General features: G+C 41.8%; 1 protein-coding gene across 6 annotated transcripts in view; it reads right to left on the reverse strand.

The window, feature by feature from the left end:
* Positions 1 to 27,362, reverse strand: part of LOC126297807 (protein O-linked-mannose beta-1,2-N-acetylglucosaminyltransferase 1-like) — a 1,990,313-nt gene that overhangs the window by 310,115 nt on the left and 1,652,836 nt on the right. For 2 of the 6 annotated variants that reach the window (XM_049989018.1, XM_049989014.1), the window contains exon 1: positions 21,062 to 21,114. The exons of the other annotated variants lie outside the window; for them this stretch is intronic. The gene's annotated coding sequence lies outside the window, so the exon portion shown is untranslated. Of the gene's footprint in view, positions 1 to 21,061; positions 21,115 to 27,362 lie in introns of those variants that run through there. 6 annotated transcript variants of the gene reach the window in all.

Below are 27,362 nucleotides of genomic sequence, written 5' to 3' on the forward strand. Positions count from 1 at the left end.
TTGTTGCAAGGGGCATGGGATGGAATATCACAGGACTACATCCGAGACACGCACAACTCCATGCCGCGACGCCTGGACACTTCTATTCGCAACAACGGAGCACGACGCCATACTAACAGACACGTTTTGTGGCAGTGAAACACAATAAATTTTGGACCTTCAACGTTGAAAGCTTAATCATTTCGTACATGTGGTACAATCTACGTGCCTGGCAACAATGATCTCCATCAGTCTTTTCCTTCTTGGTGCTGCTCTCTTTATGACGATCGTGTATAAATGAAGAGCACAATGTTGTCCTTTTCATTCATAAATGTGAAAGACACTGAAGCGCCAAAGAAACTGGTATAGGCATGCGTATTCAAATATAGAGATATGAAAACAGGCAGAATACGGCGCTGCAGTCGGCAACGTCTATATAAGGCAAACAGTGTCTGGCGCAGTTGTTAGATAGCTTACTGCTGCTACAATGGCAGGTTATCAAGATTTAAGTGAGTTTGAATGCGGTGTTATAGTTTGCGCACGAGTGATGGAACACAGCATCTCCGAGGTAGCGAAGAAGTGAGGATTTTCCCGTATGACCATATGACGAGTGTACCGTGAATATCAGGAATTCGGTAAAACATCAAATCTCCGACATCGCTGCGGCCAGATAAAGATCCTGTAAGAACCAGACCGACGACGATTGAAGAGAATCTTTCAACGTGGCAGAAGAGCAACCCTTCCGCAAATTGCTGCAGATTTCAATGCTAAGCCATCAACAAGTGTCAGTGTGCGATCCATTCAAACGAAACATCATCGATATGTGCTTCAGATCCGAAGGCCCAGTCGTATACCCTTGATGACTGCACGACACAAAGCTTAACGCCTCGCCTGGGCCCGTCAACACCGACATTGGACTATTGATGACTGGAAACATGCTGCCTGGTAGGACGGGTCTCGTTTCAAATTGTATCGAACGAATGGACGTGTACGGGTATGGAGACAACCTCACGAATCCATGGACCCTGCATGTCAGCAGGGGACTGTTCAAGCTGGTGGAGGCTCTGGGGCGTGTGCAGTTGGAGTGATATGGGACCCCTGATGTGTCTAGATACGAATCTGACGGTGACACGTACGTAAGCATCCTGTATTATAACCTGAATTCATTCATGTCCATTGTGCATTCCGACGGACTTGGGCAATTCCAGCGGGACAATGCGACACCCCACACGACCAGAAATGCTACTGAATGGCTCCAGGAACACTCTTTTGAGTTTAAACACTACTGCTGGCAACAAAACTACCCAGACATGAACATTATTGAGCGTACGTGGGATGCCTTGCAACGTGCTGTTCAGAAGAGATTGCCACCCTCTCATACTCTTACGGAATGATGGACAGCCCTGGAGTAGTGCTAGTGTCAATTCCCTCTAGAGCTACTTCAGACATTAGTCGAGTCCATGCCAGGTCGTGTTGCGGCATTTCAGCTCGCTCGAGTGGGACCTACACGAAATTATGCAGGTGTGCCAGTTTCTTTGTCTCTTCAGTGTATATCCAGGTACTGATGTTGGAAATATTAGAGAACAGTATCAAGGCATTTGGCCATATAACCGTGTCCAACAAAAGTAGTTGGAATAGTTATGAAAACAATGACACATTCGTTTTTTAAATTTGCGAAATCACAAAATGTCTTCCATTGGGAGAAAAGGCTGGTGGTAGTCCCTATCTGACACACATGCATCAAAACGTCGTAGTATCACTCAATGAGTTGATTCAAGGGCTTTGTTGGCAGCCGAACCCTTTCTTGAGAAAGGGCTGCGTGGAGGTCTGGAGGATTCGATGATGGAGCCTTATGGTGTGAAACTTCTCTCCAAGGCATTCCATACACGGATAATAGGGTGCGTCGCTGGTCAGGCCATTCGGTCGACATCCTCGTATGCAAAAATTTCGCCCAGCAGGGCAGCTCAATGCGAATGGGCATAACAGTGCAAAGAGCAGCTGAATCCGCTGCACCTCTGAAAACTCGTACCTGAGTAATAATACTTCATCTTTGTACTCTTAAGGTAACGAAAATGTGAAGCTATGTAGAGCCATGTAAGATAATGTCTCTGGACACCAGGCCCTTCCCATTACCATCGCAGTTTTCCCACTCTACGATGTGGCTTTGAATGTTACGACTACCACTGTCTGGACTAATGTTAGAGGAGCGTCATTTTCCAAACTGAAGCAGAGTTTATCTGTGAAGAACAAATTCTCCCTTCATTATGATCCTGTCTTGATATTGCTGACTACACAATTAACCGTCTTGTGTGCCCTGTAGCGAATGGGTCACACAGTACCGAACGTATAGTACACTGGAGCCTCCAACACACAATTTTTTTGGAAACTGTAAATACTGAGGAAGCTGTAATTCCTCCAAACAACTATCTAGAGCAAACTTTGTCGTGTAATTAAGGCCATAGATCGATCCTAGTATCGAGTAATTCCTCTTGGATGGCCTTGTACTGGCCCATGACAAACATTTCCTGTATCTTGCAACCGTCGGAAAACCCTACACCAAATTCGATGCTGCTGAGGTTGCGGTTTGTGCCTGATTCCCCTGTGACATTTTTAGAGTCATTCAAGGAAAATCTGCGCTTATTAGCTCGGAAATACACACATTATACAATGTTAGCTGGGGCGACTGTAACTTACCGAGTATGGACTGGGACGTCCATGGATCCATTGCAAGGGGTAGAGACAGTTAGCCTTAAGAAGGATTTCTGAACATTTTTTCCGAAAACCGTCTTGAGCAGCTAGTCAGACATCCCACAGGCAGTGGACATATTTTAGACCTCGTAGCTACAGATAGGCTTGACGTTATTAACGGCATCACTATAGGCGTAGGGATTAGTGGCCATGATGTCATCATAGCGACTATGGTTACTGTAATTAATAAACCAATCAAGACGGCTAGAAGAGTATTTCTGCTAGACCGAGCAGATATGGCCGTTATTAGCAACCCGCTTGGGCAATAAATTGGTATCTTTCAGATCAGGTATGATGGACATAGAGGAATTATGAGCAAAGCTTAAACGGATCGTAAATAGTGCTCTGGAGGAATATGTGTCGAGTAAGTGGATTGAAGACGAAAAAGACCCACCGTGGTTCAACAAAGAAATTCAGAAAACGTCGAGGAAGCAAAGATTTGTGGCACTCTTGGTTCAAAAGATAATACGCAAATGACGACAGGCAGATTCGTGCATTTGTGAAAATATTTATGCGCGAAGCACACAACAGCTACCATCGTCACACGTTAACGAAAGATCTGGCCAGTAACTCGTTGATCAGTTTCGTATTGCAGCAGAATACAGAAAAAGGAAAGCAGAAGTTTTAAATTTCGCTTTTAAGAAGTCATTCACGTAAGAGAATTGTAAAATCATAGCGCCGCTTGATCATCGCATCTATTCCAGTATGGAGGACATGCAAATGAGCGTTCCTGGCGTAGAGGAACATCTGAAAGAGTTGAAAGCAAGTAAGTCCTGATGGAATCCCAGTTTGGTTTCACAAAGAGTACTATACGGCACTGGTCCCTTATTTTGACTGTATTTATCGCGTATCTCTCGCCTAGCGCAAAGTCCCAAGCGACAGGAAAAAAGCGAAGGTGACTCCTGTATAAGAAGGGTAAAATAACGGACCCGCAAAATTACAGTTCAATGTTCTTAACATCGGTTTGCTGCAGAATTCTTGAACATGGTCTCAGTTCGAATATAATAAATTTCCTTGAGACGTAAAATCTCTCCACGAATCATCACATAGAAAGCTTCGCTCGTGTAAAACTCAGCTTGCCCTTTTCTCACATGATATCTTGCGAACAACAGGCAGATTCCATATTCCTACTGAAAAGTATTTGACACTGTGCCTCATTGCAGAGTATTAACGATGGCTCAAGCTTGGGGGAGTATGTACCTATATATGTGAACGGCTGGAAGACTTCTTAAATAACAAGACCCATTATGTTGTCCTCGATAGCGAGTGTTCATCAGAGACAAGGGTACCGTCAGGAGTACCTCAGGAAAGTTTGATAGGATCTCTCTGATTTTCTGTATACATAAAGATCTTGCGGACAAGGTGAGCAGAAGTCTGCGGCTGTTTGCTGATGATGCCGTGGTGAACGGGGAGGTGTCGTCGTTGAGTGATTGTAGGAGGATACAGCTTGACTTAGACAAAATTTATAGTTGGTGTGATGACTGGGAGCTAGCTCTAAATGTAGCAAAATGTAAGTTAGTTTAGATGAATAGGAAAAACAACCCCGTGATGTTCGAATACAGCATTAGTAGGTTCAAATGGCTCTGAGCACTATGGGACTTACCATCTGAGGTCATCAGTCCCCTAGAACTTAGAACTACTTAAACCTTACTAACCTAAGGACATCACACACATCCATGCCCGAGGCAGGATTCGAACCTGCGACCGAAGCGTTCGCGCGGTTCCAGACTGAAACGCCTATAACCGCTCGGCCACAACGACCGGCCCCATTAGTAGGTTCTCCTTCACGCAGTCACATCGATTATATATCTAGGTGTAACGTTGCAAAGCGATATGAAATGGAACGAGCATGTTAGGATTGTAACAGGGATGACGAATAATCGACTTCGGTTTTTTGGGAGTGTGGTTCATCTGTAAAGAAGACCGCATATAGGATACTAGTGCGACCTATTCTTGAGTATTGCTCAAGTGTTTGGGATCCGCACCAAGCCGGACTGCAGGAAGACATCGAAGCAGTACAGAGGAGGGCTGCTAGATTTGTTACCGGTCGGTTCGAACAACACGCAAGTACTACGGGGAGGCTTCGGGAAATCAAATGGGAGTCCTTGGAGGGAAGGCGTTGTCATTTTTGAGGAACGCTATTGAGAAAATTTACATAACCGGAATTTGAAGCTGATTGCAGAACGATTGTACTGCCGCTGAAGAATATTTCGCGTAAGGATTATGAAGATAAGATCAGAGAAATTAGGGCTTGTGCGGAGGCATATAGACAGTCGTTTTCCCCTCACTCTATTTGCGAAGGACATGACTAATAGTGGTTGAGGGTACCCTCCTCCACGCACCAACGACGGCCTGTGGAATTTTCAGTTGTAGATGTAGATGTAGATGCAGAACTGCTTTTAAGTGTTAAAAGGTATTCTATCACGCTAAACACTATCAAAATGGCATTCCATTTCAAACGTAACCAAAAAAGTATTCTTTACTCACAATGAAAGTACAAACGCAAGTGGTGAATTATGAGTTTAGCGCTCTACTTTTTGTTTTCTTTGAATAATGTGTCTATGTGAAGCTATAAGACAGCAAAATTTCTGTTTGTGGATAACTGTCGACGGTACTTTCAAAACGTGGATCACCACTTCAGTTTCCATTTTCTTCCTTTCCTGTCTACGTTTAGGACATTAGCGGTGTTATATCGTGTTCTCCACAAAGAGTAAAAAAATTCCATAGTATTAATAACTTTGATGCTGTAGGAGACGCTAAACTCTTCTCAGTACATTTCCTTGGAGTAGATGACACAGAAGAGAGCTGACATGACGGAACAAAATTAAAGATACTTTAATTTTTTAGTAATATCGTGGAGAGTTTACAGATAGTCTCTCGACTGTATACACCAAATCTTACGATTTTCATTACACTGTCGTAAAAGTGACCGCCGCCTTCAGACTGTGATATAGCTCCGTGAAAGCTTCAAATTCGAGGTAGCTAAGCGTTCGAATACTATTTACATTGGCTGTTAACACACTATTTAAGATACGTCACAAGCTTGAATACGGTTCTGTGGAACAACGGCGTCGTAAGACACTGGGTTCCTGGAGTGGAAAGAGCTAATTAGAGACATTTTTTGCTCCTTTGAACAAAAATAGGGAAGCTTCGAATTAATAAAGTTCGGGGGTAAAGAATCGGCCTTGGCTTGTTCAAAAAACAAACCGTTATTCGCGTAAGATTGTTAGGAGAAACGACAGGTATCTTGGTCTGGATGGTCGGTCGGGAATTTGATCATCGCGTCCGTGGAATTACACTCGTCTGACATTTGCACCGGAGCTCCTGACTCACCAAGTACAGCAATGTTTAATTATGTAGTCGCTTCTGTCTGAGGCGTTAATGGCAAAAGACAGCCTCGAAACAACTTTGAACTTGATTTTTTAAAAAGGTTTTTAAAACTTTTCGGTCGTTGAACAAAGTTTAATTATTGTTATTTATTAAATATAAACTTGATGACCTAGCATAGGCAGCCCACGTATATATTAGCGAAAATTCGTATGGTCATGGAAAAAATAGGGATTTTTGTTTCAGGTCCGTAGTTAAAGCACACTGAATAAAGAAAATATGTGCGGATTTTTTTCATTGTTGATACATTATCTTAATCGATTTTTTTTTCTTTTTTGCTACATACGTAATACAACTGCGACGCCTTCGCGCTCTTGATAGAAATATTGATGTGTGCAATACGTAATTTTTTTTTATTACCCGCCGCCTGACACCATGAGTGTGAAATGAAGTGATCGTATGTAACCGATGGCCGGAAGTCCGCTCCTGGGGAAGTTCAGCTGCCGAGTTGCAAGTCTTTTTAGATGACTCCACACTGGGCGACTTGTATATAAGTGAGGATGAAATGATGATGCCTCCAGTTCCAGAGTGGAGAACATCTCCGACTCCGACTCGACCGGGAATCCAACCCGGGCCCGATGCATGGCAGTCAGTGGCTAAGCTAAGGAAGCGAACATCGTAAGTGGATTCCCTCTAAGCAGAAGCACGCTCTGCCGGCCGGGGTGGGCGAGCGGTTCTAGGCACTACAGTCTGGAACCACGCGACCGCTACGGTCGCAGGTTCGAATCCTGCCTCGGGAATGGTTGTGTGTGATGTCCTTAGGTTAATTAGGTTTAAGTAGTTCTAAGTTTTAGGGGACTGATGACCTCAGCAGTTAAGTCCCATAGTGCTCAGAGCCATTTGAACCAGAAGCACGCTTTGCCATTACGGGCGAAATCTCTTTTCTAACGGAATACCCGCATGCTTCCCGTAGATATACAGTAATTTTTATTTTCTCATAAATTACAAGATCATAAACAGGCATTTTAATATATAAATGTGGGTACAGTTCACGAATTTTGTATTAATTAACTGGAAGAGATGTTAAACACATCGTATGCAGTAGGTGGCCGAGTTAAGTTCTATGGCACTTCAAATGTGTCGCATGGAATAAATTACGTTCCACTAGTGGTGTAACATGGCAAAAGCTTAGGTCATGCTGTTTTGCGAATAGGAAAGATGCACTCTAATGTTAATCAAGCATGTTAACTACCTATGATTATTATGCGAAAATCATTGCTCAAACCTGTTGTCGAAATGGAAAAATATTCAGGTGTAGGTAGATACGTCTTAATCTCTATATATGACAGAAACTAAAATTCCGCATACTGGCTACATAAACACACACTATAATTAGGTGGAAGCTTTTAAGCGAATACCTTTGCTACTGAAGCTTATTACAAACGCCAGATAATTGTATTTGCTGCTAAAAGCCCGTCCGCCGTAACAGGAATAACTCATCCGCCGCAGAACGCAGTTATTCGACCGATTTTGGGAATGCTTCGCCAAGTCCAAAGCACATCTCTTCAATACAAAGTTGCACGATATTGCCAGCTCGAAGTACATGCATTATACACTAGCTTAGCGGCCGCTGCTTCGCTCGCGTGGACTGTATGGTATGCACTGATTTTTGTTTGTTTTTCTTTAATAGAAGTTTTATGTTGTTCACAAATTGTAGCAGCTCCTAGACTTTTCATGCTAAGTAAGGGTATAGAAGCATGGGTTTTTTTTGACCAATAAGCGATTCTGGTAGCTGGAGTCCAAGATTTTTATTAATCAATCCTTTCTCGTTCTTCTGGTGACATTTCCATAGGAACTTTCATCTCCTAAGACGTATATCTTTATGTCTAAGAGAGAAGTGAAATAACAGTTTTCATTGATTTAGCTTTAATGTTTTAAGGTAACGAAATATTTCTTAAAAATTTTCCATCCTCTATTTCACCATCTTTGGGGTTTAATTTCCAAAAACAGTGAAAGAAGCATTTTTTTATTTCTAACAGGGAAACAAAAAACAGATTTTCATAGATTTAGCTCTGAAGATGCTTTCACAATGAAATAATTTAAAAAAAACCTGTTATCTCGTATTTCACTCCCTTAGAGTGTTGAATTTCCAAAAACATTGAAACGGGTATTTTTTTATTTCGAATCGGGAAGTCAAATACCAAAGTTCATAGATGTAGGTTTAGAAAAGCTTTAGTAATTTTTTAATAACGATTTACTTTCAAAAACTTTCATCCTCTATTTTACCCCCATAGTGGTCGAATTTCCATAAATGCTGAAACACGTATTTTTTTTTGTTACTGAGTGAGAAACCAAATACCAATTTTCGTAGTTCTATGTTCAAAATTGCTCTATTAGCGACATATTTTCGAAAAGCCTTTCATCCCCTGTTTGACATCCTTAGTAGTGAAATTTCGAACAATACCTTCTTAGTCGAAGCCTGTCATATAAGGTTCATACCCTCTCTCCAAAGTTCAACTTTCTGTTCTTAGCGGTCTGGGCTATCAGGAAAGTAAGAGTCACATGGAATTACTATTTGGGATACCCCGATGGACTGTTCATCTACCTCACTGGGAAAAGACAGTGCGATCTAGCGCAATGCATGAAGAAATGTACTCGCATTTGGGAGAAGTAGGGCTCGAATTCATTGTAAGGTGCGGTGTCTCTCCCCTGGAGGTCATGATACATGGCACAATAAAATTCGTTACATATGTCGCCCATTTTTTCGTTACGGATACTTCCTGCGCGAATCAAATTACAGTGTTACGTAAGTGGAAACATATCTGTTTTACTTGTGTTCTCGTTCAAATGACTTAGCATGCATTTTAGGCTGTTCAAACTGTCTAATGAAGAGAAATGCACAGTATTATTCAATATTCCGTAATATATATATTTGTCAATTAATTAAAATTTATGCACCGGATACTGACAACGTAAGTATACCTAATTCGTAAATAAAATAATATTTTTGATTTGTAGAGTAAAACAACCAATCAAATTAATTATATGTGACAAAATAAATCTCGGGTGAACATCCTGGTATGAGTGTGCATAGGACATAATATTTCGGCAATCGACCACGTTGCCATCATCAGGTCCGCTGATGCACTGATTCTTCTGAGTGCCGCTGAGTCGATGTGATGCTTGACCTTAGCAAAATTCGGTACCACACGTTTTCTCGGCACTTCATAAGAAAAATAAAAGAACTCAGTAGACGACTTGTCCGATGACGCAGCTTGTCGATCCTTTTCATGCTGCAATAAATCTCCTCCCCGTAGAGCTATGTGGTGTGAGTCTTCAATTTCTCCAGGCGTATTTTATGACGAAATGTACAGTACATCAGCGCACCTGATGATGGCAACGTGACCGATTGCCGAAATATTGTGTCCTATGCATATTCCTACCAGGCTGTTCACCCGAGATTTATTTCGCCATAAAATACGCCTGGAGAAATTGAAGAATCACATAATTATATGTGGTTCATTATAGGCTTAATAAAGATGTGTACCTTTTACATACAAAAATCAAGGGCCAAACATCGTTGTCTTTGGGACCCAGAAAAATTGAAGGAGACTATTGCCGGAATATAGGCGGGACATATGTCTTAGTTTTAACGTTGTCAACTATTAATAAGTAAAGTAGTTATCTAAATCATTGAACTACTTAGATATATAAATAAGATATGAAAAAAACTGTTGCTAACACTTCGTCGTTTTTTCTTCATTCCACAACATATTCATATCCAAAAATGTATTTGTTAATGTATATATAAAGTTTTAACTTAAAAAACAGGGCAATTTTGCAGTTTTTTTTAGGATGCGGCCTATCGACCATAGCACAAGGGATAGGCAGCGCAATGTACAGTTGTTTTCATCCTCAAATTGGAAATTTGTGGTAAGGTACTATGGGACCAAATGGCTGAGGTCATCAGTCCCTAGGCTTACTCACTGCTTAAACGAACTTACGCTAAGGACAACACACACACACACACACACACACACACACACACACACACACACACACACACACACACCCTGCCCGAGGGATGACTCGAACCTCCGACGAGGCATCGTCAAATATTATGTTTAAATGTTACGTTGAAAAAAATAAAAAAATTGTACGTCGTAGACAACTGGTGTGTTTAGTTATGTACAATTTTTTTTTACTAAAAGTCCACCACGGGACATACGTGGTTTGAAAGTATGCGCCATCTCTCCCGGATTTTTCTTATATGAACTCGACTCCTCTGACCTAACCATTGCGTGACGACTTGAGAAACAAGCCGCTTTACTTCCCGCAATCCCAGGCATTCGCTAATTTTCAGAAAGCTTCAAATGATGGAGAAGGCTGAGAGATTAAAGGATTCGCGATCTGTTGGTAGCCGCGGCTGCGGCTGCAGCTCGTCGCCGAGGGAGTTATCCTCGCAGCGACACAGCCGCAGAATGGAGCAGCGTGAATAGGCGGCTCCGCCTGGCGCTGATATCTGCTGCGCAGCGCCGCCTAAACAAGCAGCGGCCGACGCAGCGGCGACGCCCCAGGTACCATCTGTGCGATACAAAATCTCTAACGGCCGTGCCACAAGGACCTTGCAATTTCACTTTTATGCCAAGTCACTTCTTTCGACCAAAAAGGCCTTATCGAGTCACGAACCAAAAGCCGACATGCAAAATATGCTATTCCCGATTAATTAGAATATGATTATGTGATTAACCGAGCTACTCTTAATGGAAATTCAATTCATTTCGTTTTCAAACGAAAGAGGAACTGCAAGTGGAAAGACGTTACATATTCCTGAATCACTCACCAAATGCCGGTTCTTTAAATTCTATAAGTACATTTTTGTGAACTAGGTGTCGAAATTTTTCAGTTATTTTGATTTTTCTAAAATCTGTACTGATCGCCTTTCTAGAAATGTAACACATTCTTTTTCTCGGGCAATTTAGGTTGAAAAGATGCGAAATTTGTTGTGGGACATCGTTGAATATTCCCGCGTCAGTTCCGATAACTAGCCTTCAAAATGGCGTTTTGTATTGGAGGTGCGCTCCAAGCGACCTGTCATTGAGTTTCTTTTAGCGAAAAACCAGAGCATCGCAGATATTCAGAGCCGCTTGCAGAATGTCTACGGAAACCTGGCAGTGAACAAAAGTATGGTGTGCCGCACACAGCTGTGACTACTCCTGTGTTGGAACGTGGGGACACGCTCATTCGAGGTGATTGACGGATCACAATCAAAAACCTTGCTGCACAACTGGATGTCTCTCTTAGCAATGTTGACACAGCCGTTCACCATTTCTGATTCTCAAAGGTGTGTCCCCGAGGCCCTAAAGAGCAACGAATAACCATCTCTGCGGAACTGCTTGTGCGTTATGTGGCTGACCGTGACAATTTTTTGTCGAACATCGTCGCAAGCATTGGAACATAGATTCATCACTTCGGACTGGAAACAAAACGGCAATAAATGAAGTGGCGCCAAACTACATCTCCTCCGCATAAAACGTTCGAAGCCGCACCCTCAGGCGGTAAGGTCATGTTAACGGTCTTCTGGGACCCTGAAGGGGGATCATTTTGTTTGGTGTCCTCCCTCACTGTGCAAGGATCAACTCTGAAGTGTTCTGTGCTATCCTCAGGAAACTGAAGAAACAAAAATGCAAACAAACTTCTTTTCCATCACAACGTAAGGCCTCACACACATCTGCGCTTCCGTGAGCAGCTCACAAAACTTCATCGGACTGTTCTTCATCACCCACCGTGCGACCCGGATCTCACACCTTCCGACTGGCATCTGCTTGGCCCAATGAAGGATGCACTTCGCGAGACGCAGTACATGAATGATAGGGAGGTTATTGATGCCACAAGGTGTTGGCCCCGACGTCGACCAATAGAGTGTAGCATATGGTCATCGAGGCCCTCCCAGTAAGGTGGCTTCAGGCCGTCGCATTGAACAGAGGTTATTTTTTGGACCCATAAAGAGTGCGGAATAATATAGTGTATTGGAATCCTGAATAAAATCAACCTGCTTTCAGCAGAAAAGGAAAGGTTGCATCTCTTACAGAACGGCCTTCGGAGTTTTCTAAACGGAAAAAAGACTACTTACAGCAGATTGTTAATAACACTGTCCAACAAGTGAAAATGTTCCGAGTTCAAAAATAGCTAACTCTCATGTATTTCCACCCACTGAATTCAAAATTCATTACAAAATTGACCGATAAGCTCTGGCTTTGCAGATACAGTGACATGTCATTTTTCCCCCTTTCTGTATTTTTAGTGTGTGGGCAGTTTTGTTTCCGGAGTTGTCACACGTGTTAAATGACAAAACACAACATTATCCAACTGTTCGCAGGTTACAAACATTATTGCTGTTAATTAAATGAAACAACAAGTTTACTGTTACCAGTCACTGTCACTGGTAACAGTAAACCTGTTTCATTTAATGTCAATAGCAAACACGGTAAAGTTTAACGAAAAACGTTGGCATTTAAAATTATAGCTGTTGCTGTGACTATTAGTTTCATACTATTTGCGCTGCAATTAGTGTAGACTTTCTAGTTTTAGAATGCTTTTGAAATGTAAAACATACTGAATCAAAACGCTGCAAAAATGTGTAAATGCAGTGAATAAATTTTTGTTACGTTTGTGGTGAAATAACGTTTTGTCACAAAAACGCAGTCTGACGCGTCTTATGAAGACTGCCTGTCAGCATTAAAAATGGTTCAAATGGCTCTGAGCACTATCTACATCTACATCCATACTCCGCAAACCACCTGACGGTGTGTGGCGGAGGGTACCCTGAGTACCACTATCGGTTCTCTCTTCTATTCCAGTCTCGTATTGTTCGTGGAAAGAAGGATTGTCGGTATGCCTCTGTGTGGCCTCTAATCTCTCTGATTTTATCCTCAAGGTCTCTTCGCGAGATATACGTAGGAGGGGTCAATATACTGCTTAACTCTTCGGTGAAGGTATGTTCTCGAAACTTTAACAAAAGCCCGTACCGAGCTACTGAGCGTCTCTCCTGCAGAGTCTTCCACTGGAGTTTATCTATCATTTCTGTAACGCTTTCGCGATTACTAAATGATCCTGTAACGAAGTGCGCTGCTCTCCGTTGGATCTTCTCTATCTCTTCTATCAAGCCTATCTGGTACGGATCCCACAATGCTGAGCCGTGTTCAAGCAGTGGGCGAACAAGCGTACTGTAACCTACTTCCTTTGTTGTCGGATTGCATTTCCTTAGGATTCTTCCAATGAATCTCAGTCTGGCATCTGCTTTACCGACGATCAACTTTATATGATCATTCCATTTTAAATCACTCCTAATGCGTACTCCCAGATAATTTATGGAATAAACTGCTTCCACTTGCTGACCTGCTATTTTGTAGCTAAATGATAAGGGATCTATCTTTCTATGTATTCGCAGCACATTACACTTGTCTACATTGAGATTGAATTGCCATTCCCTGCACCATGCGTCAATTCGCTGCAGATCCTTCTGCATTTCAGTACAATTTTCCATTGTTACAACCTCTCGATACACCACAGCATCATCTGCAAAAAGCCTCAGTGAACTTCCGATGTCATCCACCAGGTCATTTATGTATATTGTGAAAAGCAACGGTCCTATGACACTCTTCTGCGGCACACCTGAAATCACTCTTACTTTAGAAGACTTCTCTCCATTTAGAATGACATGGTGCATTCTGTTATCTAGGAACTACTCAATCCAATCACACAATTGGTCTGATAGTCTATATGATCTTACTTTGTTCATTAAACGACTGTGGGGAACTGTATCGAACGCCTTGCGGAAGTCAAGAAACACGGCATCTACCTATGGGACTTAACATCTGAGGTCATCAGTCCCCTAGAACTTAAGACTACTTAAACCTAACTAACCTAAGGACATCACACACATCCATGCCCGAGGCATGATTCGAACCTGCGACCGTAGCGGTCGCGCGGTTCCAGACTGATGCGCCTAGAACCGCTCTGCCACACGGGCCGGCCTGTCAGCATTATTTTGGTATGAAGATAGGGGACAAGGAATGGAACGAGCATGTACGGATTGCAGTAGGGAAGACGAATTGTCGAGTTCGGTTTACTGGGAGAATTTTTGGAAAGTATGATTCATCTGTAAAGGAAATCGCGTATATGGCACTAGTGCAACCCATTCTTGAACACTGCTCGTGTGTTTGGGAAGCCCAACAGGTCGGATTAAAGAAAGATATCGAAGCAACTCATAGGTGGGTTGCTAGAATTGCTAAGGTAGGATCGAACAGCATGCTAGTATTAGACGACTAGCGCTACCTCCTAATAGTCAGGAGGCTTTGGAGGTACGCCGCTACAAGCCTGCTCCACAGTTCATATGACAGGGAGAACTATTACTAGCATTCTCAATACTTATTCCATTCCACTAATTGCTTACACCATCAGAACTACCGACGTTCCAAGTAATGCTCGTCTTTCAGATGAAAACATTTAGGCAGCTGCAGAATGAATTAAATTTATCGCAGAGATATGTTTATGGAAAACTTACAAAGTTTCAGCAACTCATCAGTGTCTTTCTTTAAGAAACTACCGATGAATTATTCGATTCTATATAGAATATGCACAGAACTGTTCTGGTAGCAGTGTACCGTAGGTTTCTGGGGGAGCGAGGCATTCGTATTGATTGAAAAAAAGCACAGGTCATTCCTAGATTTGTAAAACTACCTTAAGTTACCGTAGACCATCGTAAGTAAGCATAAACTACTGTAGTTCTCTTGGTAGCCTTGGCCAGTTAAGATGGTAACCGTGCTACCTGTACGTCAGGTGTTTTGCATACATATCGGGCGTTACCTTACTTCGATCCCTTTTTTTGGGTATACGACCAGTGTCTTACTAAAGTCCCCTAAAAACCAGGTATATAAACAATGTGTCACTTAAGGAACATTTTTGTTTTATATAGTTATCCTCCTGTCTGTTACTTAAAAATAGACTATTTAAAGCATAACTCAAATTTTCAATGCTTAATTTAGGTTTTATTCGAAAATTTTTGAATTACAACGTGAAGCAGAAAAATTCTGTAGCAGAAATGAAAAAAAATAAAGATTGATCATACAGCGCTCGAAAACGCAATTTCCTCAAAACAAACGCAAAGTATTTTTAAAAAAGAAAAAACCGGAGCCAAAAACATATCAGACATCGCTTCAACACTTCGTCGGGCTTATATAAAACATGTTTGTGTTATTCATAAATAACTTTAGCACTTATCAATAGTAACAGGAAATTCATTTGATCGTAATGGTGAACGTTCTATTGAGTACAAAACAACAACAACAACAATAATTATGCAGATGTTTTATGTTTGTACATACATACATACATACATACATTACATACATTAGTCCTTGTTCCATAGATCATGAATACATTTTGTAATGATGTGGAACGTGTCACTTTGACATAAGTTGTCTCCACACAAAATAATTTTTTTTATAGTTACTACTTCATATCTAAGAATTCATCTATTTGAAGGAGTTGTCATTCAGAAATTCTTTTAATTTGCTTTTAAATGTTGGTTGGCTATCTGTCAGACTTTTAACACCTTTTGGCAAATGACCAAAGATTTTTGTCGCAGCATAATTCACCTCTTTCTATGCCAAAGTGAGATTTAATTCAGAATAGTGAAGATCAACCTTTCTTCTAGTGTAGTAGCTATGCACTTAACTGTTATTTTTGAATTGGGATGGGTTATTAATAACAAATTCCATAACTGAATATATGTATTGCGAAGGTACTGTGAATATCCCGAGTTACTTAAATAAATGCCTGCAAGGTGATCTTTGGTGGGCTCCAGTTATTATTCTGATTACACGCTTTTGTGCAATGAATACTTTCTCTCTCAATGACGAATTGCCCCAAAATATAATGCCATATGAAAGCAGTGAATGAAAATGGCATAGCAGACTAATTTACTGATATGTTTATCACCAAAATTTGCAATAACCCTAATAGCATAAGTAGCTGAACCTAACCGTTTCAGCAGATCATAGATGTGTTTCTTCCAATTAAATTTCTCATCAATACACACACACAGAAATTTTGAGTAATCTCCCTTAGCAACAGACGTCTGTTCATAGTCAAAATTTATCAATGGTGTTATGCCATTTACTGTACAGAATTGTATAAATTGTGTTTTCTCAAAATTTAGTTAAGAGTCCATTTGCAGAGAGCCACTTAATAATTTTCTGAAAGACATTATTTGCAATATCCTCAACTGATTCTTGCTTGTTGGGTGTGATTACTACACTTGTATCATCAGCGAAAAGAACTAGCTTTGCATCTTCAAGAATACAGAGTGGCAAGTCGTTAATATATATTAAGAACAATAAGGGACCCAAGACTGAACACTGTGGGACATCATTCTTGATACCTCCCCAGTTAAAGGACTCTGCTGGTTTTTTCAGACTACCTGTGCTGTTAATTTTAACTGTACTTGTATCAAAAGTAATTGCTTTGGTTACATAAAAGCGCAGAACGTACGTGATCAACTAACTTTGATTACTTGTAAAACACCATTTATATTTTGTAATCATGTAAAATACATAATAGACTGACAATGAAAGATGAGCGGTTCATATTACTTACAAAACAAACGAACAAACAAAAAAACAAAAGGAAGTCGTCGGCGCCCACTTTCTCTCTCACACATTCATTTACGTTCCTTCCTTACCAGTGCTACCAATAATACCGGTAATCGTACCATTTACTACGTTATTTATGTACTGTACCAAAACTACCGAACCGTAGTTTTATTTGAGCGCAAATTAGTCATTTCCGTTTTCCAGAACGGTCGTCGAATAGACGCACAGAACTATATGCCTTTATATCTGACGGCGATCTGTTGCAGAATTTTGGAACTTGTTTTATGCTCGTGTATTATGACAGTTCTGGAGACCGAAAATCTGCTCTGTTGGAAGAAACATGGGTTCCGAAAACAAAGATCGTATGAAACCCAGTTTGCCCTGTTCCTCCGTCAGATTCAGAAAGCAGTAAATGCAGGCGCCCAAGAGGGTGCTGTTTTTATCAAGGAAGATCGCCAAACAGCCGTACGTATTTGAGAAGTTATTTTATTTTATTTTGACAACCGGTTTCGGCATTTCAGTATGCCATCTTCAGGCCCGATATACATTTAAAATATAGATATCAAATACATCGATACTGGCTAACTAGAGCCATCAGTCTCTGGATATCGTGAATTCGGTATTCGACTTCGGGACTCGAATAACGAATTCACGATATCCAGACACTGACGAGTTCGGGACTCGAATAACGAATTCGGGATATCCAGACACTGATGGCTCCTGTATACCAATATCGATACATATGGAAATCTGTATATGGAGCGCATTTGAAGCCTGAAGAAGGCATACTGAAATGCCGAAACTGATAGTCAAAATATATTAAAATAACTTCTCAAATACGTACCGCTGTTTTGCGATTTTCCTTGATAAATATATGACCAGCCGCTTTCCCGGGTCCACAATGGATCAACAGAGTGTAGATGCCGCGTTCCTCGACGTAAGGGAGGCGTTCAATACATCTCATCACTGAAGCCTAATGAACAAAATACGAGCGTACGAAATGTCAGACCAACTGTGTAATTGGATTGAATGTTTTGTAGCAAACAGGACACAGCATACCATCCTCAACGGAGAGAAGTCTTCAGACGTAAAAGTAGACGCTGATACACAAGGTACGTTTCGTCACACCTCATGAGGTGGCTTGCGGAATACAGATGTAAGTACAGATTTTCTAAAGCTAAGATTAAGATTTTACATCCCGAGGACGACGAGATAATTAGAGACGGAACAAATGGTTCAAATGTCTCTGAGCACTATGGGACTTAACTGCTGCAGTCATCAGTCCCCTAGAACTTAGAACTACTTAAACATAACTAACCTACGGACATCACAAAACACCCAGTCATCACGAGGCAGAGAAAATCCCTGACCCCGCCGGGAATCGAACCCGGGAACCCGATCAGTATCAAAGTTGGTTTATTGCACACTGGTATTGACATTTCCAACATGCACAATTTGAATAATTAAATAAATATACTAAATTGAATTAGTACCCCGAAAAATATGTTACAGTACTATTCGCTTAAAATTCCCTACGAATGCATAAATCACAGATTTTGTAACGAAAATTTGGTAAAATAGTCGTAACTGTTTTGAAATAAATGCTGATGTCAAGCTGTGAAAGCTAAATGGTATACATAAATGTCAAAAAGATATTTGAAAATACTGCAAAGAAGTGCTGGAGAATGTGACATTGGTCGCTGACGTGCTAGTAGCCTTGAAAATATTGTATTGGCAGTTGCCAGCACTTGTGACATCTCATCTCACATACGCGTCTGGTGATGAAGCTGCCGCATACGCAAATAAGCACAGAGGTATTTACATTGCAGCGAATCTATCTGAACACGTTTTGCTGCAATAAGAAGCAGCGAACTAAATCCGTGTGTAATTATAGGATTCTAAATCTCATTTCGTAAACGGGGCTCATTGTTAGGGACCGATCACAAATTTTTCACCTCTAATGAAACGAACTACCAGCATGTGACTTGTCTGGAATTATTAATGTTAAAATGTGTGTGAATTCCTAAGGGACCAAACTGCTTAGGTCATCGGTCCCTAGACTTACACACTAGGAACAACAACCTCTGGCGGCAGTGAAATTATTAAATTTACATTTTAACACAACTTACAAAGAGGTCAATGTATATAATAAACTGCACGGCCTTTCAGGCTCGATGAAGATATCGTTTGAAATAGGCAATGTTTGGCAGTATTACACTCGTGTATTTTAGAAAACTATCCTGTACCTTATGGAATTCCCATAAAAATATAACAGAGCTTATATTTCTTCAGATTTTAAGTGAGGTCACTAGATGAAATGTTAACTTGCGACCCCCCCCCCCCCCCCGCCCCCGTCCTCCTCCTCCCCCCTACCCTGTAGATGTCAAGGCGAGGGAGATGTATCGATAAATTCAGACGTACTTGCGCTGCGGGGTGTGTATAGCATCTACACATAGGTAGAGTGTATTGCATCTACACACATTTCATATACAAGGCATCTGAGAACTGAGAAGCTGAAAGTAACGATTTATGGATGAAATGAAAGGAATAAAACTCGCCTACTTTATCCACAAAGTGTTCCGATTAATTCTATCCCATCACGGAGTCATGTCGGGAGGTCAGGAAAATGTTAAGGGATTTCGAGGCGTAACTAAACCTGTTCTGATATATCACATTTCTCGCTGTGCTCCCAATCAACAAATAGATGCTGGCCTAATATGTCGCTTGAAAATACGTTTCAAACTTTGCACATTTTCACATGAGTACAATGCTGAACGTGGTTCATCTACTGTATAATTTATAGGCTTATTTAAAATTTAACACACCACTTCATTTCTTGTCTGATGAAATAAAAAAGTCGTAACTAATCGCAAGGTACGACGATGTAAGCAGAACGCTAATTTTTATGAATGATAATTTAGCTTTTAACCACTATAGAACTTCGATAACGTGTGACTCAATACATTCTAACAATGAATATAACGCTTTGAATGTCGAGCGTGATGCGAACAGCATGTGCTCCACCGCCCGATGTGACTAAAATGATTGTGGTGCATAAACTAGCTGTATTTGGCACTGTTTCCACGCTCCGGGTATCGGCTTGTAGCACTGTGATAGACGTGAAATATTGGCAGCTTCGACACTTGCTCCGAGCATGATCACGCATAAAGCTAATGAGTACCAAAAAAATTTCCACACTTCACGGAAAAATGACATAAAACCTTTTCATATTTATATAAATTTGGCGTATATTCGGATAACCTATCTGGAACGAACTGGCACCTGATGGAACGCTAACAGCACTGGAAAATTAGCAGTAATAATAATAATAATTTGTAACTATTTGGTAATCACGCTGCAATGATCAAAACTCATCGGTTCTACTGGAATGTAGATCTAGTGTATACGTGTTAAGTCTAGTACGTGTTTACGTGACACCGCAGTGACCAGAATCGTGAAGAAAACCGTGAAAATGTTCCATGCGATGTGTGAATCTGTTAGCGCTCTCCAGTTACCTCAGCTCATAAATCTAACATTTTATCAAGAATAAGTTCCTGAGACTAACATGCAAGAGGACACATAATTTTTCCGCATAGACGGACTCTTTACTGTGGTCACGCCGGCTGATGCGGAACGCTGTGGATGTGTTAAATGTTGCCTCCTTATTGTTCTCATTTGAGCAACCGCTGGTCAAAAACCCTGGGAAACGGAACTTCCGAACAGTCGACGGGACTAAATTACACATAATTACTGCGTAGGATAGAAGAACAAAAACTTAAACAGTTTTTAAATCGTACAAGTAGTCTGAGAGTGTGCATAACCAGGTAATTTTTACTACTATCAGCTACTGTACATGTGCGACATTCATATCAACACATTTGCACCGATTGCAATTAATAGACGTTACGCTGTAAATATTAGAAAGGCGGATTGATACAGTAACGAAGCCTCCTACTGACAGGATCAAGTATCATCACAATTGAACACTTTAATTAGTTTTACGTGGAGGTGTTACCAGAGCCACGAGTTTTAACTGACTTCGTTGGAAGGAAAAAAATGTTCTGAATGCAAAAGAGAGGCAGTGCCTGAAGATGAACAAGATAAAACTTGCAACATCTGTTCAAGTGAGGAAATTATAAGGCTTGTTCAATTTTAAAATAATAGTAATAATAATAAAATAAAGAAACGAAAATAATAAATAAATTTATCCGTAATTTTGATACTTTAATATTTGTTTGTATGGCAAAAAAGTTATTGGAACTGGTAATGTGAATGGAATGAAGGGGAAGACACGAAAGTTGCGACGTCACGGGCCGGAAGCGAACGGCGGCGGAGCGGAGTGTTACGCGTACCTGGGGAGCGGGAGCGACGCCGGTGTCTGCTGCTGCGGCTGCGAGGCGACTGCGTCGGCGGCGTCGGTGGCGTCGGCGGGCGGCAGAGAAGCGCCGGCAGGCCTGCGCCTGTGCAGTCCCCGCGCACGCGCATCGCCGCGACGCCGCCGCCGTAGCCGCAGCACCTGTTGGCTCATTCGGCGAGCGACGGCCGCCGCAGCCGGTCGCCCACCCCCACTAGTGCCGAGCAAACGACTCGCCATCACATTTCCGAACAGAGCACGCAAGAATTAAAAACTCGATTCGGACATGGACGCTGGGTGGCACCCTGTTACAATTCCATTCCCGTCATTAGATGTCTGGCGATAGGGTGAGGTTGCTTTAACCCGGGAGCAGCCAAGAAGAATTCGGCTCTCGAGACGCGTCCTGGCAGTAGCGTCACAGCGCTCAGTCTCGTTGCACATCTCCTCCCACGCCAGGGCACGCTGCTGAGCGCGAGGAGGGGCAAAAGGGAGAAACTGCGAACGCGCCGGGATTAAAAAGCAGTGCAGTCGCACAACGAACGACTTTGATTTATTCTTCGTATTTCGCAACAACAAAAAAACAAGCAATTCAAATTTTCAGTATTATGTAATTATTTTTGGCGGTCAGACGACATAATTTTTATACGCTAGAAACTGTCGGCATACAGTCAAGCACAGACAATTTCACAGAGTTTCGCATTCAGGCTGCCACGTAATCGTGACTTTCATTATCGAAAAAAGTCTTTCACACAAATATGACAATCGAAGTATTGTAGCACCTTTGCTATCCCAGTATGGAGACGTGGAAACTCTACCTGAAGAAAGTAACATACGTCTCCTGCATAGCTTTAACGCAGAAGGATTTGTCAATGAAACGGAAGTTACCTTGCAGGTCAGTCACTTACATCTGCACATGCACAGGGGGGCTTTGAACTCAAAGAACAAACGGACTCGAAACCATTTATAAAATAGATGAAGACTGGCATTGTTCTAAAGACGTTTAGGAAACTATTCCTGTAATTCTTCCGAGGCCACAATGAATTCTTGGAACTTCCCATTTTCTTTAACATCACTGAGCTTGCGGAATGTGTCCCTTCTATGTGTCCCTTCCATAACGCTATTTTCTTTTTAGATGCGTCCTCATCAAATCAGGAAAAAGTTTTCTCTCACCTTGCAGTTTTTTATTCGCGGGAGAGTGCAGTTAAGCCCACTTAAAATGCAAGGTCTGCAATCCATCCTGGACGTTCTAATATTCGTTCCGGAACTCCTTTTTTCATCATAAATTCAATGACAGAGAGTATTGAATCGAAAATTCATTCCAGTCATGCCCCTTGATGCGACTAACGTATTTTGCAGTTATTATATATCCACTCTCTTCGTTCAATTTCATCGAAAACTGTTGCAACTGACAATGAAATAATGTGTACAACTTTATAACTTTTAATAGTCGTACCACTAATTTCTTCGTGAGCTGCATGCCTGCAAATTTAGCATAAAGTCCTTTGTGATGTACGCAACAATGAATCCCGTCTATCGATCATTGTAATTGTTTGTTCTTTCATTGGCAGCTTTTCGTGCATATCGTTGCTTAGCAAATTTGCAGTAACCATCGCGTATACGATTGCATAATATTTAATGAGAATTCTCATCGATCTATTGTGCATTTACATTCACTTTTAAAGATTTGCGACGACAGATCGTTAGACTGCCTCTTTTTGTGCCACTCCAGCTTTGAAAGTCTGTTATACGAGGCGTATTCGGAAGATAAAGTCCGATTAGGCGCGAAACGTAAACCACTGTGAAAATCCGGTGAAGCTTTGCACAGATGCGTTGGACAGTATCTTTAGTGTGCTTGTCGATCGCTTTGCGTCGCTCTTTTCAACTCAGAGCGCAAAGTGATCACGCTGAAATGCCTAAAACAACTGTCTCCTGTCAAGTATGTGGATCTGGTGAGAGATTTTGTCAGAAAGTATGCAGCCCACATAACATAAATGTCATGCGTTTCTAATTACAATGAAATGAACACCCTTAGCTACTTACAGGCGTTGACATACGTCAACGGGGACATATGAAAATGTGTGCCCCGACCGGGACTCGAACCCGGGATCTCCTACTTACATGGCAGACGCTCTATCAATCTGAGCCACCGAGGACAGAGAGGATAACGCGACTGCAGGCATTTATCTCTGGCACGCCTCCCGCGAAACCCACATTCTCAACGTATTGCCCCACACTACATTCTGTTCTTTCGGAAATGTCTGAAAGAACAGATACCATCTTAGTATATATCATGCGTTTCTTTCTTCAAGACAATTTTCAGCCGCATTCTACAGGGGGAATGAAGACGCTCCTGCAGCGTTTTCGATGGTAAGTGTTTGACCACCCACAGTACAGCCCTTAATTGACTACCTCCGTTGTTCATCTCTGCTCACACGAACCGCTGGCTACGATGACAACATTTTGGCACAAACAACGAAAGGCAAACCAGCATAGAGAATTGGCGGAAAGCACAGGCGGCTGCTTTCTGTGACAAGGGCACTGGTAAGTTTGTACATCGCCAGGACAAATGTCTTAAGTAAAAGCGGCGACTATTTAGAGAGGTAGCTGGAAGATGTGTCTATTCGTTGTGAACAAAAATTTTTGATTTTCACTGCGGTTTTCATTTCGCAACCGGTCGGATCTTCTTTCAGAACAGACCTCTTATCACGAACAAATAGCGAAGGCTAAACAACGCTGATACCACAATTCTGCCGAACTGAAGTTAGTTGGTATGACCGAAAAATGCCACACGGCAATGTTGAATGAAATGTCGATCTGTACCGAGTATTTCCAGGCAGGAATGAGAAAAGCCGAGATAGGCGGAGCTGTGTCCTGCACGCAGCCCGTATTAAGTTTGGCACGCCGTGGCCGGCCCTGCTTTGATAATCTAGCTGGCACCACTGACGGCTAAAGCCAGCAAGGGACGTGTACACTCGCCGGTAGTGATGGGTCAGTCGACTGCTATTAATAACCGAATGGTCAGTAGAGTATTTTTTCGGTCAGTAAGCTGTTTCAGTCAAATGAAACAACCGAATGAAACCAGTCCGTCAGCTATGTGAATGTTTTTCGCTCACCGGGTTCGAGTGGTTTTACCCCAGATCACATCTGATATTGGTTTCAGTTTTCACATTACACTAGAGCCATAAACAAGATACTGAAGTGAATAAACAGTTTTAAAAAAGTCAAATCGCAGCAATGATTTCATTTAAAAGTTATAGCATATGATTCTTGTACAGGAAGGGCTGCCACGTTGTATCAGAATATAATATCTACAGAATTTAGATAGGAGCTGTGGTATCAACGTTCGATACCACACTTGTCAGGGGTTGCAGTTATCGACCGCGGTCCGTATTAGTATCTTTGGACCCGCGAGACGCGCCGTTCAGCGGCTTGTATAAACTTTCTAGCGAGCTCTCGTCCACTCTTGTTCGGGACAAGTAGTAAAGTATAGCCCTCCGCTGATAGGAAGCAACCTCTAACAAGGCGCTTAGTAACGAGTGGCCTAAGAGAGGCCTCAATAGCTATCTGTTTATAATTATCTGTATACAGCCAAGAAGAATCCTGTACAACCAGTTAAGTACAAAATATATTATTTTTTACCAAATACTTCTAATTATTTTAGTCGTTGCAGATTCAGACCATGCAGCCAGCACCTTATCGACGCTACTGACAAACCTGCTGTGATTTATACGTTTCTATTTAGCATTGGCAACCAGCCAACATTGGCGACGACTCGTTCGTCGTCATCATAACAGGATCGAATGCTTAGGGCTCTTAATTAATTCTTACTCGTAACTAATTTATTAATTTACCTGAATTTAAAATCCACTTCCGTAACCTTTCTTTATTTTTGACGGGAAATCTGAACATTTTTAGTTCAGGATTTGTCCGTCTACTCCTTCCGTAGTTTATGTACTCGCAGGCACTCGACATAACGACTCAATCCACTTACAACGGTATGTTAGAAACAGCTGTACTGCACAGACGCCAAACGGTGGAAAGAGACTAGTGGCTGCACACGTTCGGACGATGTTGCCACATATTTCACAGAACGGAGTGCCATCTAGTGGTTGGTGCCACAAGTAAGGGTGTGACACTGTCGCCGCCTGGTGGCCATTCCCTGACAAGAGTTGCCTGCTAGACCAAGCGATCGGGGAATCTGTTTCTTACGTGATCTGGGGTTTTACATAACGTGAGACAACCAACCGACATGTCTCTAACATTTATGTCAGTTATATGAATGTTTTCACTCAGTCTCTGGGGAGGAATATTTTCACTTACATACTTGCTCATAATCTGAGGTCGTATATGAGCCTTGACTAGGGTTGCCAACTTCATTTACAGACAATTAACTTATCTTATTTCAAGGAGAGGAAAATAAAAAAGTATACTTCCAAAAAAGAAAGTATTTTCAAAATTTATGTATTTATTTACTTATATACTATTTTTCTTACTTCTGACATTAAATATCAATTTTTGCTTGGTTTTAATAGCTGGTGCTACATTGTAAATTTATGTTTAAGTAAATGAATAGTCACTTCTGTAATTTAAATATTGGATGGTTCCGCAAGAGCGTGCAAAAATTTAACAGGATATAGAGGATGCTCCAATGAACAATTTGAGGTAGGGTTCAAATGGCTCTGAGCACTATGGGACTCAACTGCTGTGGTCATTAGTCCCCTAGAACTTAGAACTACTTAAACCTAACTAACCTAAGGACATCACACACATCCATGCCCGAGGCAGGATTCGAACCTGCGACCGTAGCAGTCGCACTGTTCCGGACTGCGCGCCTAGAACCGCGAGACCACCGCGGCCGGCTTGAGGTAGGGAACCTGGGGTCGGAGAGGCCAGCTTAAGGAGGTAATACGAATAAAATCACATTACTGTGTACTTTTTTATTTACATTACTTACAGTTAACAGTAAATACCATCACTGATACAATGAACGTACAATTTTCACTGCGTCATACAAAATGTGCTGAAACTGACGGCCATTAACCTCCATGCAAGCATGACATCGGCGAACAAGATCCTGATGCAGCCTGACAAATGTCCCTGGTGTGTTTCGAATCACACCACAGGCAGCTATAATTCTGGCAACTAATTCCATCTCTGTATCCACTAGGGTCTCATACACAAGTGACTTTAGATATCCCCATACGAAATAATCAAGGGGATTCAGCTCACGTGACCTCGCCGGCCATGGAATACGCCCTTCCCTTTCAATCCAGCGACCAGGAAATACAGTATTAAGATGGTACTGTATTGCACTGTACGTCTCTGAATAGCACTGAGTAATGAATGGGTCTGTCGTTTATTCATAGTGCGTTCTGTCATGGTACAATGTAAATACGATTCAACAGAGCCACCTTATGGACAAGTAAAGTAAACAAAAGCTGCATCATGACCTCCTAGTAATCAGGGGCGTCCTCCTTGTTTCCTTGCATGAAATAAAGAATGTGCATGTAAATAAATTTGTACGCATGTTAGTTGTAAATAAGATGGAAAACAGTAATGTAAGACAAGGCGGTAGACAGGTTGACTTCCGTAACTCCTTAGGCTGGCTTCTCCGACGCCAGGTTCCCAACCCTCAAACTGTTCAGTGGAGCATTCTCTGTGTCCCGTTACATTTTTGCACGTTCTTATGGGAAGACCCTGTATATTGAAGAACTGTTTCTCTCTTCCCGCTGTTTTGTACCCATCACCGATAATTCCCCTTCGGTAAATGCTGAAGTGACGTAAACAAAAAGCTGATAGGATACAATTTTTTTAATTTATTTGGTGACTACTTGCGTTTTTCAGCATGTACTGCGACTTGCCGCAAATATATTACTTTCCCAAAAATTTGTCATTCGTTAATTTTCTTGGAACTTAACTAACATAGTTTCGGACTACGAATCATCCTTGCAGATGCTGTATCTTCTTTCCTTCTTGTCCTTTTTTTTGCCTTTATACCGCACACGTGGAAGTGTGCGAACCCTTTACTAAATGTTTGGAAATCGTATAACTGAGGCGGGAGGTGGGTACCAGGCCACGTATTCACGAAGTTGGATGTGGGGAAACACGCTATAAGCCACATCCAGACTGGCTGGCACACTGGCCCTCGTCGTTAATCCGCCGGGAGGATTCGATCCGGGACCGACGCGCCTGCCCGAATCCCAGGAGCGTGCTAACACGCTCGGCTATCTGGGCTGGTGCTGCACATATTGTATACCGCATTAAGTCGATCTAGAGGATCGCTTTTTATCGAGTCGTAC

The sequence above is a fragment of the Schistocerca gregaria genome, chromosome X (genome assembly GCF_023897955.1).
Source record: "Schistocerca gregaria isolate iqSchGreg1 chromosome X, iqSchGreg1.2, whole genome shotgun sequence".
NCBI lineage: Eukaryota > Metazoa > Arthropoda > Insecta > Orthoptera > Acrididae > Schistocerca > Schistocerca gregaria.